We start from the raw sequence: 12229 nt of genomic DNA, 5'->3' as shown, positions 1-12229 counted from the left end.
TAGAACATAATGGGTTATTGTAAAGCAAGGGAACTTTATAGTAAAACCTACAACAAGCTGGAATCAAGATTGCCAGGAGAAAATATCAATAACCTCAGATATGCAGATGACACTACCCTTCTGGCAGAAAGTGAAGAAGAACTAAAAAGCCTCTTGATGAAAGTGAAAAAGGAGAGTGAAAAAGTTGGCTTAAAGCTCAACATTCAGAAAACTAAGATCATGGCATCCGGTCCCATCAATTCATGGTAAATAGATGGGGAAACAGTGGAAACAGTGGCTGACTTTATTTTTGGGGGCTCCAAAATCACTGCAGATGGTGACTGCAGCCATGAAATCAAAAGACGCTTACTCCTTGGAAGGAAAGTTATGACCTCTAGACAGCATATTAAAAAGCAGAAACATTACTTTGTCTACAAAGGTCCGTCTAGTCAAGGGTATGATTTTTCCAGTAGTGATGTGTGGATGTGAGAGTTGGACTGTGAAGAAAGCTGAGAGCCGAAGAATTGATGCTTTTGAACTGTGGTGTTGGAGAAGACTCTTGAGAATCCCTTGGATTGCAAGGAAATCCAACCAGTCCATTCTAAAGGAGATCAATCCTGGGTGTTCATCGGAAGGACTGATGTTAAAGCTGAAACTCCAATATTTTTGCCACCTGATGTGAAGAGTTGACTCATTTGAAAAGACCCTGATGTTGGGAAAGATTGAGAGCAGGAGGAGAAGGGGATGACAGAGGATGAGGTGGTTGGATGGCATCACTGACTCAATGGACATGAGTTTGGGTAAACTCCGGGAGTTGATGATAGACAGGGAGGCCTGGCGTTCTGCCGTTCATGGGGTTGCAAATAGTCAGACACAACTGAGCGACTGAACTGACTGACTGACAGAGGATTAACAGAGTATGTCACTCCAAAATCTTCCACTTTGACACAAATATTATTTTGAGCTGAAGGCAATGGAGGAAAAGCAGATCAAAGACAAGTTCTCTGTCCTCCCCTTATTTTCTGGAAAGAACATAAATTTGTGCATAAATTAATCACCAACAACCCTGAACACTTATCAGCCCCAATACAGCCCCAGAGGACTCTACAGAACAAACATTAGTACTAGTTACTATCTGCCATTAGTTTCAAATGTATTTATCATCCCCAAATTTGATACACTTGGAAGCCTACTACTCTTTTCCTCTCTGTAGTCGCTCCTCTAATTATATACTGTTCTTTGGTTCAGATGGTCTGTAAGTCCAAATTCCAGCCACCTCTGTGAGTTATTTATCCCCGCATTTCTCATAAGTATACATGAGATGTACATGTTAGTATACTTGTTCCCTTTTCTCTTGTTAATCTGTATTTTATTGCAGAGCTCCAGCCAAAAACCGAAAAGAGTAAAATGAAACATGTGTTTCCTCCTGTACAGTTTCTAGTATTGTCGATGGGACAGTGAAAACCCAGGACACTCTACTCTCCCTGGAGACTGCAGCTGAGATATGGGATAGCTGACAACAGACCAGCAGAAGGTAAGAATTCTTCCCATGTCGGTCTCCCAACTCTCTGTCTGTAGTGCACAGTCAACAGAGGAGGATAAATATTTCTCCTTCTCCCTCCCTTTCCAAATTCACAGTGGTAGGAGAAAAACATTTGTGAAAATAGATCTTGAACTGTGACTCTTGTGAACATGGTTTTGGTAATAAACACCTGTGGTTATTGATCCTTAGCCTCCCAGAAGGAGTCATGGTTTCCTTTGTCCCTTTCATTTGTCATAACAATGAAAAATCATCAGATGAGAATCTCCAATTGTTTTGTTTTATATCCTGAGAATGTGGCTTTGTAACTGGTGAGAATATTCCCTCTGGGTTCTGCTGCTTGGGAACACAGGTTGTCTGTCAGGCTTGCATCAGCAGCTAGTCAGCCAGCTAGGAGCTGAAGACATGAAGTGACAGGCAACATTCTCTTTGTCCAAACATGCTGGCTTTCAGGGGAGTTTGTCTTAATAAAGGGTCTCAGTTCATAAAGGGACTTTATAGCCTCTACTTTCATTGTCTGGTTTGGAAGGAAAACCTCTCATCCCAGTATCACCTTTCTGGTAGCATAGGTTAGGAGGTCAGTCATTTAAGGTGTCCCACTTTGCGGGAGATAGAGCTTTCTTTGTCACCTGCGACAAGGAAGGTCTTTGTTTCTTAGGCTTTCTCTGGAGAGGTTCTGCATCTTGAAAGGCCTACGTTTCTTAGAGGACACCTTTCGTGTCCATAGTGAGGTCGCTCAGTTATGTTTGACTCTTTGCAACATCATGAGCTTTAGCCAGTGAGGCTCCTTCATCCATGGAATTTTCCAGGCAAGAGTACTGGAGTGAGTTGCCATTTCCTTCTCCAGGAGATCTTCCTGACCCAGGGATCAAACCCAGGTCTCCCGCATTGCAGGCAGACGTTTTACCATCTGAGCCACCCTAATATTGGTTTTAAGCCATAAAAAGACTCACTGGTTTGGAGTCACAGTTGAAAGAAGTATATTGAAGATCTGAACTTTTATATCTAAAAAGTATTTTTAAGAGAGCTTGCATTTTAAACAAAGGTCCTATTTTTACCTATGGTAAGATCCTATTGAAAAGAAAAGAAAAAGAAAGACAAAGATAGCTACAGAAAAATATCTTGGTTGCTTGAGAAAACAAAGCGAAACAAAACACTTTGTTAACAAGATTAAAAGAAGAAGATCAGAGAATAATTGTCAAAACCTGTAGACATCACTCAAGGAGGTTTATAATTTACATAAATATTAATAGCCATGAAACAGTTTTGACAAAGGTCCAGAAAATGCACAAAAAATCTTGATGTATTGTCTGTTACTCTGTAGGAGGATCCCACCACATTCAGAATATCCTATAGTCTGGATTGGGCTAAAAGAAAAAGAAAAAGAAAAAGAAACTTAAAATATCATTGAACTAACCTATCATAAAAGAAAAGAAAAATGTTATAGGAATAAGCTTCAGTTCAGTTCAGTCGCTCAGTCGTGTCCAACTCTTTGTGACCCCATGAATCACAGGAATAAACTTAGATTTCTGATAATAGGCAAATATGCCCCTGAGTTCCTTCTTAGATTAAACCCTACAATTCCTTCTCAGTACTTTGGAAATATTGACTTTACCATATCTTTGAAATGTAAACATGCAAAGAGAAAATTGTTGCCTAAAGCAAGCATGAGACTGGAGAAAAAAGAGAGATTTGAAAAACAAACTGTTTCTTTATATTTTCATAAGCTCCCTTGATCCAGATTTTGTTGACAGCCTCCATAAGATTATCTTTTAAAGACAAGTAAAAATCTTAATAGTCTTTTCCACAAATCTTGGTAAAAGACGCCAGTCATCTGAGGGGAAAACTTGTTCCATCTGCCAGAAACACCATTTAGATCCAACTATTCTTTTATAAGCTCTTGAGTTTTGTACTACTGTACCTGAAATGTGACTAAATTGAAATGAAAGCTATGAGATCTGTGTTTGCACATGTCTATATGTCTATATATATATATATGTTTTTATGTTGTATATATGTGATATTTTTCTCCCTCTGGATAATATTCCTAAAAACTTGTGCTCTATTTAATTGGCTTAAAGAAAATAGAATCATTTGTATAAATTAAGACTAGTCATAAGATTTTCTTGACAGTCCAGTGACTAAAATTCTAAGCTCCCAATGCCGGGGGCCCAGGTTCAGTCCCTGGTCTGGGAACTAGATCCCATATACTGCAAATAGAAATCCTGCTTGCCACGACTAAGACCTGGTGCAGCCAAATAGCTAAGTAAATTTTTTTTAATAAAATGATTCAGTTTTGTCAAATTTTATGTTGTCTTTACTAGATGCTTGAGATGATAAAATTATAAATTTAATCTAAGAACTCAGGTCAGTTCAGTTCAGGTGCTCAGTCCTGTCCGACTCTTTGTGACCCCGTGAATCACAGCACGCCAGGCCTCCCTGTCCATCACCAACTCCCAGAGTTCACTCAGACTCATGCCCATTGAGTCAGTGATGCCATCCAGCCATCTCATCCTCTGTCGTCCCCTTCTCTTCCTGCCCCCAATCCCTCCCAGCATCAGAGTCTTTTCCAATAAGTCAACTCTTCGCATGAGATGGCCAAAGGAGTTTCATCTTTAGCATCATTCCTTCCAAAGAAATCCCAGGGCTGATCTCCTTCAGAATGGACAGGTTGGATCTCCTTGCAGTCCAAGGGACTCTCAAGAGTCTTCTCCAACACCACAGTTCAAAAGCATCAATTCTTCAGCGCTCAGCCTTCTTCACAGTCCAACTCTCACATCCATACATGACCACAAAAAACTATAGCCTTGACTAGACGGACCTTAGTTGGCAAAGTAATGTCTCTGGTTTTGAATATGCTATCTAGGTTGGTCATAACCTTTCTTCCAAGGAGTAAGCGTCTCTTAATTTAGTGGCTGCAGTCACAATCTGCAGTGATTTTGGAGCCCCCAAAAATAAAGTCAGCCACTGTTTCCACTGTTTCCCCATCTATTTCCCATGAAGTGATGGGATCGAATGCCATGATCTTCATTTTCTGAAAGTTGAGCTTTAAGCCAACTTTTTTGCTTTCCTCTTTCACTTTCATCAAGAGGCTTTTTAGTTCCTCTTCACTTTTTGCCATAAGGGTGGTGTCATCTGCATATCTGAGGTTATTGATATTTCTCCCAGCAATCTTGATTCCAGTTTGTGTTTCTTCCAGTCCAGAGTTTCTCATGACGTACTCTGCATAGAAGTTAAATAAGCAGGGTGACAATATACAGCCTTGTTGTACTCCTTTTCCTATTTGGAACCAGTCTGTTGTTCCATGTCCAGTTCTAACTGTTGCTTCCTGACCTGCATACAGATTTCTCAAGAGGCAGGTCAGGTGGTCTGGTATGCCCATCTCTTTCAGAATTTTCCACAGCTTATTGTGATCCACACAGTCAAAGGCTTTGGCATAGTCAATAAAGCAGAAATAGATGTTTTTCTGGAACTCTCTTGCTTTTTCCATGATCCAGCGGATGTTGGCAGTTTGATCTCTGGTTCCTCTGCCTCTTCTAAAACCAGCTTGAACATCAGGAAGTTCACGGTTCACGTATTGCTGAAGTCTGGCTTGGAGAATTTTGAGCATTACCTTACTAGCATGTAGGATGAGTGCAATTGTGTGGTAGTTTGAGCATTCTTTGGCATTGCCTTTCTTTGGGATTGGAATGAAAACTGACCTTTTCCAGTCTTGTGGCCACTGCTGAGGTTTCCAAATTTGCTGGCATATTGAGTGCAGCACTTTCACAGCATCATCTTTCAGGATTTGAAACAGCTCAACTGGAATTCCATCACCTCCACTAGCTTTGTTTGTAGTGATGCTTTCTAAGGCACACTTGACTTCACATTCCAGGATGTCTGGCTCTAGATGAGTGATCACACCATCGTGATTATCTGGGTCATGAAGATCTTTTTTGTACAGTTCCTCTGTGTATTCTTGCCACCTCCTCTTAATATCTTCTGCTTCTGTTATGTCCATACCATTTCTGTCCTTTATTGAGCCCATCTTTGCATGAAATGTTCCCTTGGTATCTCTAATTTTCTTGAAGAGATCTCTAGTCTTTCCCATTCTGTTCTTGTCCTCTATTTCTTTGCATTGATTGCTGAAGAAGGCTTTCTTATCTCTTCTTGCTATTCTCAGGAACTCTGCATTCAAATGCTTATATCTTTCCTTTTCTCCTTTGCTTTTCACCTGTCCTCTTTTCACAGCTATTTGTAAGGCCTCCCCACACAGCCATTTTGCTTTTTTGCATTTCTTTTCCATGGGGATGGTCTTGATCCCTGTCTCCTGTACAATGTCATGAACCTCGGTCCATAGTTCATCAGGCACTCTATCTATCAGATCTAGGCCCTTAAATCTATTTCTCACTTCCACTGTATAATCATAAGGGATTTGATTTAGGTCATACTTGAATGGTCTAGCGGTTTTCCCTATTTTCTTCAATTTGAGTCTGAATTTGGTAATAAGGAGTTCATGATCTGAGCCACAGTCAGCTCCTGGTCTTGTTTTTGTTGACTATATTGAACTTCTCCATCTTTGGCTGCAGAAAATATAGTCAATCTGATTTCGGTGTTGACCATCTGATGATATCCATGTGTAGAGTCTTCTCTTGTGTTGTTGGAAGGGGGTGTTTGCTATGACCAGTGCATTTTCTTGGCAAAAGTCTATTAGTCTTTGCCCTGCTTCGTTCCATATTCCAAGCCCAAATTTGCCTGTTACTCCAGGTGTTTCTTGACTTCCTACTTTTGCATTCCAGTCCCCTATAATGAAAAGGACATCTTTTTTGGGTGTTAGTTCAAAAAGGTCTTGTAGGTCTTCATAGAACTGTTCAACTTCAGCTACTTCAGTGTTACTGGTTGGGGCATAGACTTGGATTACTGTGATATTGAATGGTTTGCCTTGGAGACTAACAGAGATCATTCTGTCATTTTTGAGATTGCATCCAAGTATTGCATTTCGGACTCTTTTGTTGACCATGATGGCTACTCCATTTCTTCTGAGGGATTCCTGCCCGCAGTAGTAGATATAATGGTCATCTGAGTTAAATTCACCCATTCCAGTCCATTTTAGTTTGCTGATTCCTAGAATGTTGACGTTCACTCTTGCCATCTCTTGTTTGACCACTTCCAATTTGCCTTGATTCATGGACCTGACATTCCAAGTTCCTATGCAATATTGCTCTTCACAGCATCGGACCTTGCTTCTATCACCAGTCACATCCACACCTGGGTATTGTTTTTGCTTTGGCTCCATCCCTTCATTCTTTCTGGAGTTATTTCTCCACTTTTCTCCAGTAGCATGTTGGGCACCTACTGACCTGGGGAGTTCCTCTCTCAGTATCCTATCATTTTGCCTTTTCATACTGTTCATGAGGTTCTCAAGGCAAGAATACTTTAGTGGTTTGCCATTCCTTTCTCCAGTGGACCACATTCTGTCAGACCTCTCCACCATGACCCGCCCATCTTGGGTTGCCCCATGGGCATGGCTTAGTTTCATTGAGTTAGACAAGGCTGTAGTCCTAGTGTGATTAGATTGACTAGTTTTCTGTGAGTATGGTTTCAGTGTGTCTGCCCTCTGATGCCTTCTTGCAACACCTACCATCTTACTTGGGTTTCTCTTACCTTGGGCGTGGGGTATCTCTTCACGGCTGCTCCAGCAAAGTGCAGCCACTGCTCCTTACCTTGGACAAAGGGTATCTCCTCACCACCACCCTTCCTGACCTTCAACATGGGATAGCTCCTCTAGGCCGTCCTGTGCCCATGCAGCCACTGCTCCGCTCCTGATCCCATTACTTCATGGCAAATAGAAGAAGGAAAAGTGGAAACAGTGAGATATTTTATTTTCTTGGGCTCCAAAATTACTGTGGACGGAGAGTGCAGCCATGAAATTAAAAGACGCTTGCTCTGCTCCTTGGAAGGAAAGCTGTGACAAACCTAGACAATGTATTCAAAAGCAGAGACATCACTTTGCTGACAAAGGTCTGTCTAGTCAAAGCTATGGTTTTTCCAGCAGTCATGTAAAAAGTCATGTGAAAGTCGGATCATCATGAAGACTGAGTGCTGAAGAACAGAAGCTTTTTAATTATGGTACTGGATAAGACTTTGAGAGTCCCTTGGACTGCAAGAAGATCAAACCAGTCAGTCCTAAAGGAAATCAAACCTGAATATTCATTGGAAGGACTGATGCTGAAGTTGAAGCTCCAATACTTTGCCCATGTGATGCAAAGAGCCAGCTCATTGCAAAAGACCCTGATGCTGGGAAAGATTGAAGGCAAAAGGAGAAAGGGGTAGCGGAGGATGAGATGGTTAGATAGTATTACCATTGAATGGAATTAATCTGAAAAAACTCTGGGATGTAGTGGAGGATGGAGGAGCCTAGTGTTCTATAGTCCTAGGGGCCACAGAGACTACATGACTTACTGAATGAACAACAACAACATAATTCATACCAGTGTCTTAAATGTAAGTATTATGTCTATTTTACAAATTAAAATATATGAGTCCCAGAGAAGAAAAGTCACCTGCCCAAAGACACAGATGGTGGTAGAGCTGGGATTCAGATTCAGATCCTCTCAGTCTTTTCAGTTTACCACTTGACTTTGAAGTTGAAGTGAAAGGGAAGGAATTCTATCACTATGCAATTCTCACCCCCTAACATGCTGTAACTCCTTTATCTGCCACGTTTAGTTCCTGATACAGTTGTACAAACCCATTTTATGTATTTATTTTTAAAGTGTGACTTTTCTTTAAGAGATTGATCCCACACCAGGAATGCCACAAAACAATTAGAGACTATTTCAATAACAAAATTCTTAAAGTATGCGCGACTGATAACTGAGGAAATCTTGATTTCTCTGTGCATACTTTCTTTGTCCTATTATTTCTATTATCTTTAAAGGTTAATGGTCAATACAATTAGAACTTAGGCTGGATCTCACTTCTCCTTTTCACATTATGAGCAAATATTTCCCTTCCCATACAGGTCAGGTTCAAAAATCCTTTCTCAATTCACATAACAATTGGGCATTCATCACTGAAAAGTAATTTTTCAAACAGGTGATAAACCATAATCTTGTTTACAAAGAGAACAAAATGTTCCCATTTTAGTTTCCTCTTTCCAGAAGAGAATTCTGATTTTATTTCTCTGTTAAGCATTACTTTTTGATTTAAGATTAGGTTTGATCTTTTTATTTGTGTAGCTGCGTAGTCATTCAGTTTCTTTCTTGAACTAGAAAGCTATGGTTTCAATCTGTAATTTAGCTCTAGTAACATCACAAAAAAACTGGAGAGGAAAATGGCTACCCACTCCAGTGTTCTTGCCTGGAGAATCCCAGGGACAGGGCAGCCTGGTGGCTGCTGTCTATGGGGTCGCACAGAGTCGGACATGACTGAAGCGACTTAGCAGCAGCAGTAGCAGCAGCAACATCACAAAATGTTGGGTTAAGAGAGAAGAAATTGTTACAAATGAGGTCATGTACTTGGGTTGTATTTTTTCTCTCTCTCAACAAACCTGTTATTGCTACCCTTAGGAACCAAATAAGATAATGTGCTCAGCTTCTTATTAACAACAATTTATCTGTACACATTGAATTGAAGATGAAACACTCCAAATTGTTTAAGATTTTTTAAAATTCATTTTCTCACCCCAACCCCTCACCTCAAGCCAATATCATACCTCTGTGAGGTAGCTGGTTGCTGGCATGGGAGTGGTCTATTTCCAACTCAGTCAAATAGAAGCTGAGCTCACAAACATGGCACCATTTTCACAGAGTCTAACATGATTTGATCCCAAAGATGATGAGGGCTAGTATCAGTGCCTTATAGATTTATTTTGGAAAATAGTTTCCTTGACTACTGATTCAATAAGATTTTCTATTTTAAGATTTATTTTTAATTGGAGGATAATTGCTTAACAATATTGCATTGGCTTCTGCTGTATAACAATGTAAATCAGCTATAGTGAAAGTGAAGTTGCTCAGTCGTGTCCGACTCTTTGCAACTCGTGGACTGTAGCCCACCAAGCTTCTCCGTCCATGGGATTCTCCAGGCAAGAATACTGGAGTGGGTTGCCATTTCCTTCTACAGGGGATCTTCCCAACCCAGGGATCGAACCCAAGTTCTCCCACATTGTAGGCAGATGCTTTAACCTCTGCACCACCAGGGAAGCCTAAGTTTACATAAATCCCCTCCCTCTTGAGCTTCTCTCCTTCTGCAAAAGGATTTTCAGTTAAAGAGCAATTTAGTAAATCAGAAATATCATGTGAATATAAAATGGTAAACTTAAACCTGCTTTAAAAAAAAATAAATGGATGTTTCAACATCTGGGAAGTTAAGGTACTTATAAGTTTCCTCAAAAGTATACTATCTTCTAATAGGAAAGTTTACACAAGCTCACTTATACATACATGCATGACTACTAATTTTTCTGAAAAATAATGGGAATAAAATAAGCCTAAGTATAGAAACCTGGAGAAGGAAATGGCTACCCACTCCAGTATTCTTGCCTGGAGGATTTCATGGACAGACAAACCTGAAAGGCTACAACCCATGGGGTCACAAAAAATTGGACACGACTGAGTGAATGCACTTAAAATATCTTCCTTATGTAAAAGTTAAATCCACGGCAAGTTAAATATCCTCTGCGCAGTCAGCATGTAAAATCTGGTTAGGATTTGAATTTCATGATGGGACTACTGATTTGGTTTTCTAAGCAGTCTTCTTCCCTCTGGTTTCTCTTCTCTCTGACCCACTCTGCATCCAGAGCATGCCTACCTTGAACTCAGAGGACTCGGCCTTTATAACACACATATGTCAATCACATGTCACCTATGACTTTATTGTCTATCCTGAGGTTTGCGGTCATGTCCTTATACTCATCATGATGAGCTACTTGAGGTCTTATGCTCCCTTAAGGCTTCTCCTCTGCTTTCTCAGAAAGAAGGATACTCATATGAATAGTGTAGACATTCAACAAAATTGGTAAATTCCTTGTATATAAATATACTCCACCTGCAATTAAGGTGTTACACTCCTCTCTTGACCACCTGCGTTAAAATAGTGTTTTGATATTACAAATGATGCAGGGAAGTAATGCAAGCTTACAAACAAATATCAACCACAAACTACAGCCACGGCTTCCATGGCCTCCCTGGTGGCTCAGGTGGTAAAGAATCTGAGTGCAAAGTGGGAGACCTTGGTTCAATCCCTGGGTTGGGAAGATCTCCTGGAGGAGGGCATGGCAACCCACTCCAGTATTCTGGCCTGGAGAATCCCTTGGACAGAGGAGCCTGTTAAGCTATAGTCCATAGGGTCGCAAAGAGTCAGACATGATTGAGCAACTAAGCACATGCATAGCACATAAACTACAGAAGGATGTGCTTCTCCAACATGGGAAAGTAATTACAAAAGACAACCTAGAATTTTAAAGATAGAATCACTTTTTAGATAAAGTTAACTCAGATTTCTGAAAGAAATTAGGAATGAGACCATTTACTTTGGGGGCTTCTCAGATGGTGCTATTGGTAAAGGCTCTGCCAGCTAATGCAAGAGACCCTGGGTTCAATCCCTGGGTCTGGCAGATCCCCTGGAGGAGGAAAATGGCAACCCACTCTGATATTCTTGCTGAAAAATTCCATGGACAAGAGGAACCTGGTGGGCTACAGTCCATGGGATTGCAAAGAGTCAGACATGACTGAGCGATTAAGTGCACCAACAAATCTAAAATTTTAAAGACAGAATTATTACTTTTTTAATAAAGAGTTAACTTAGGTCTCTGAAATAAATTAGAAACAAGACCATATGTTTGAGATACAGGATTACTCAGGCCAATATATGTAAAATCTTTGAAGGTATGATTCAACATTAAAGTTAGTAAAAGAAAATAATTTTATACTTCAATTGTCAAGAATTTATGCATGAATAATTTTATTAGGGAAAAAGTTCCTATGTAACATTTGGTTATGAATTTAGGATTTCCTCCAGTTGTTAATTTGATAAATAATAGAAGTTGATTGAATATTTTCTAGGTAAGAGGTACTGTATTAAACCTGAGGATACCAAGGTGAAAAGGCATAATTGTTTTTCTCTGCAAACCAACAATTACAATGGCAACCCACTCCAGTGTTCTTACTGGGATAATCCCATGGACAGCGGAGTCTGGCAGGCTACAGACCATGAGGTTGCAAAGGCTCAGACATGATTGGGTGACTAACACTCACTCACAATAGTTGTTTACTGTTGGTCTGCTCACAGGACTGATGGAGCAAGGAGGGGGAGCTGAATTGAAGGCTTCACAGCATTTAAGATAAAGGAGAACTGGAGGAAGAATAGGATTTTGTTAGGTGGATAGTTGGGGTAGCAGATTTGTGATAGGAACCTTCCAAGTCTGGTTCTCTCTCCTTCCAGGCACAGGGGAGGATGATACTTCCCTATTCCCTTGAATTTACAGAGAACTATGTAATTCTGGCCAATGAGCTATGGGTAGAAATGATACCGGTCACTTTAAAAGTGAAAACATTTAATTGCTAGTGAAAACACTCCAGTGCTTTCTACCTACCTTGGCAACTGATGAAGTTGTGTGTGTCAGAAGGCATAGTCACCTGTTGGTAAAACCTCTTGTCAGCTTGAGTGCCTGCGTGACTGTGTGGAGCAGAGCCACATGTGGAACCATGCTGGACATTGTGAGATGAA

This window comes from Oryx dammah, unplaced genomic scaffold, assembly GCF_014754425.2.
Source record: "Oryx dammah isolate SB20612 unplaced genomic scaffold, SCBI_Odam_1.1 HiC_scaffold_29, whole genome shotgun sequence".
Classification (NCBI taxonomy): domain Eukaryota; kingdom Metazoa; phylum Chordata; class Mammalia; order Artiodactyla; family Bovidae; genus Oryx; species Oryx dammah.
Note: the sequence above shows the minus strand (reverse complement) of the source record.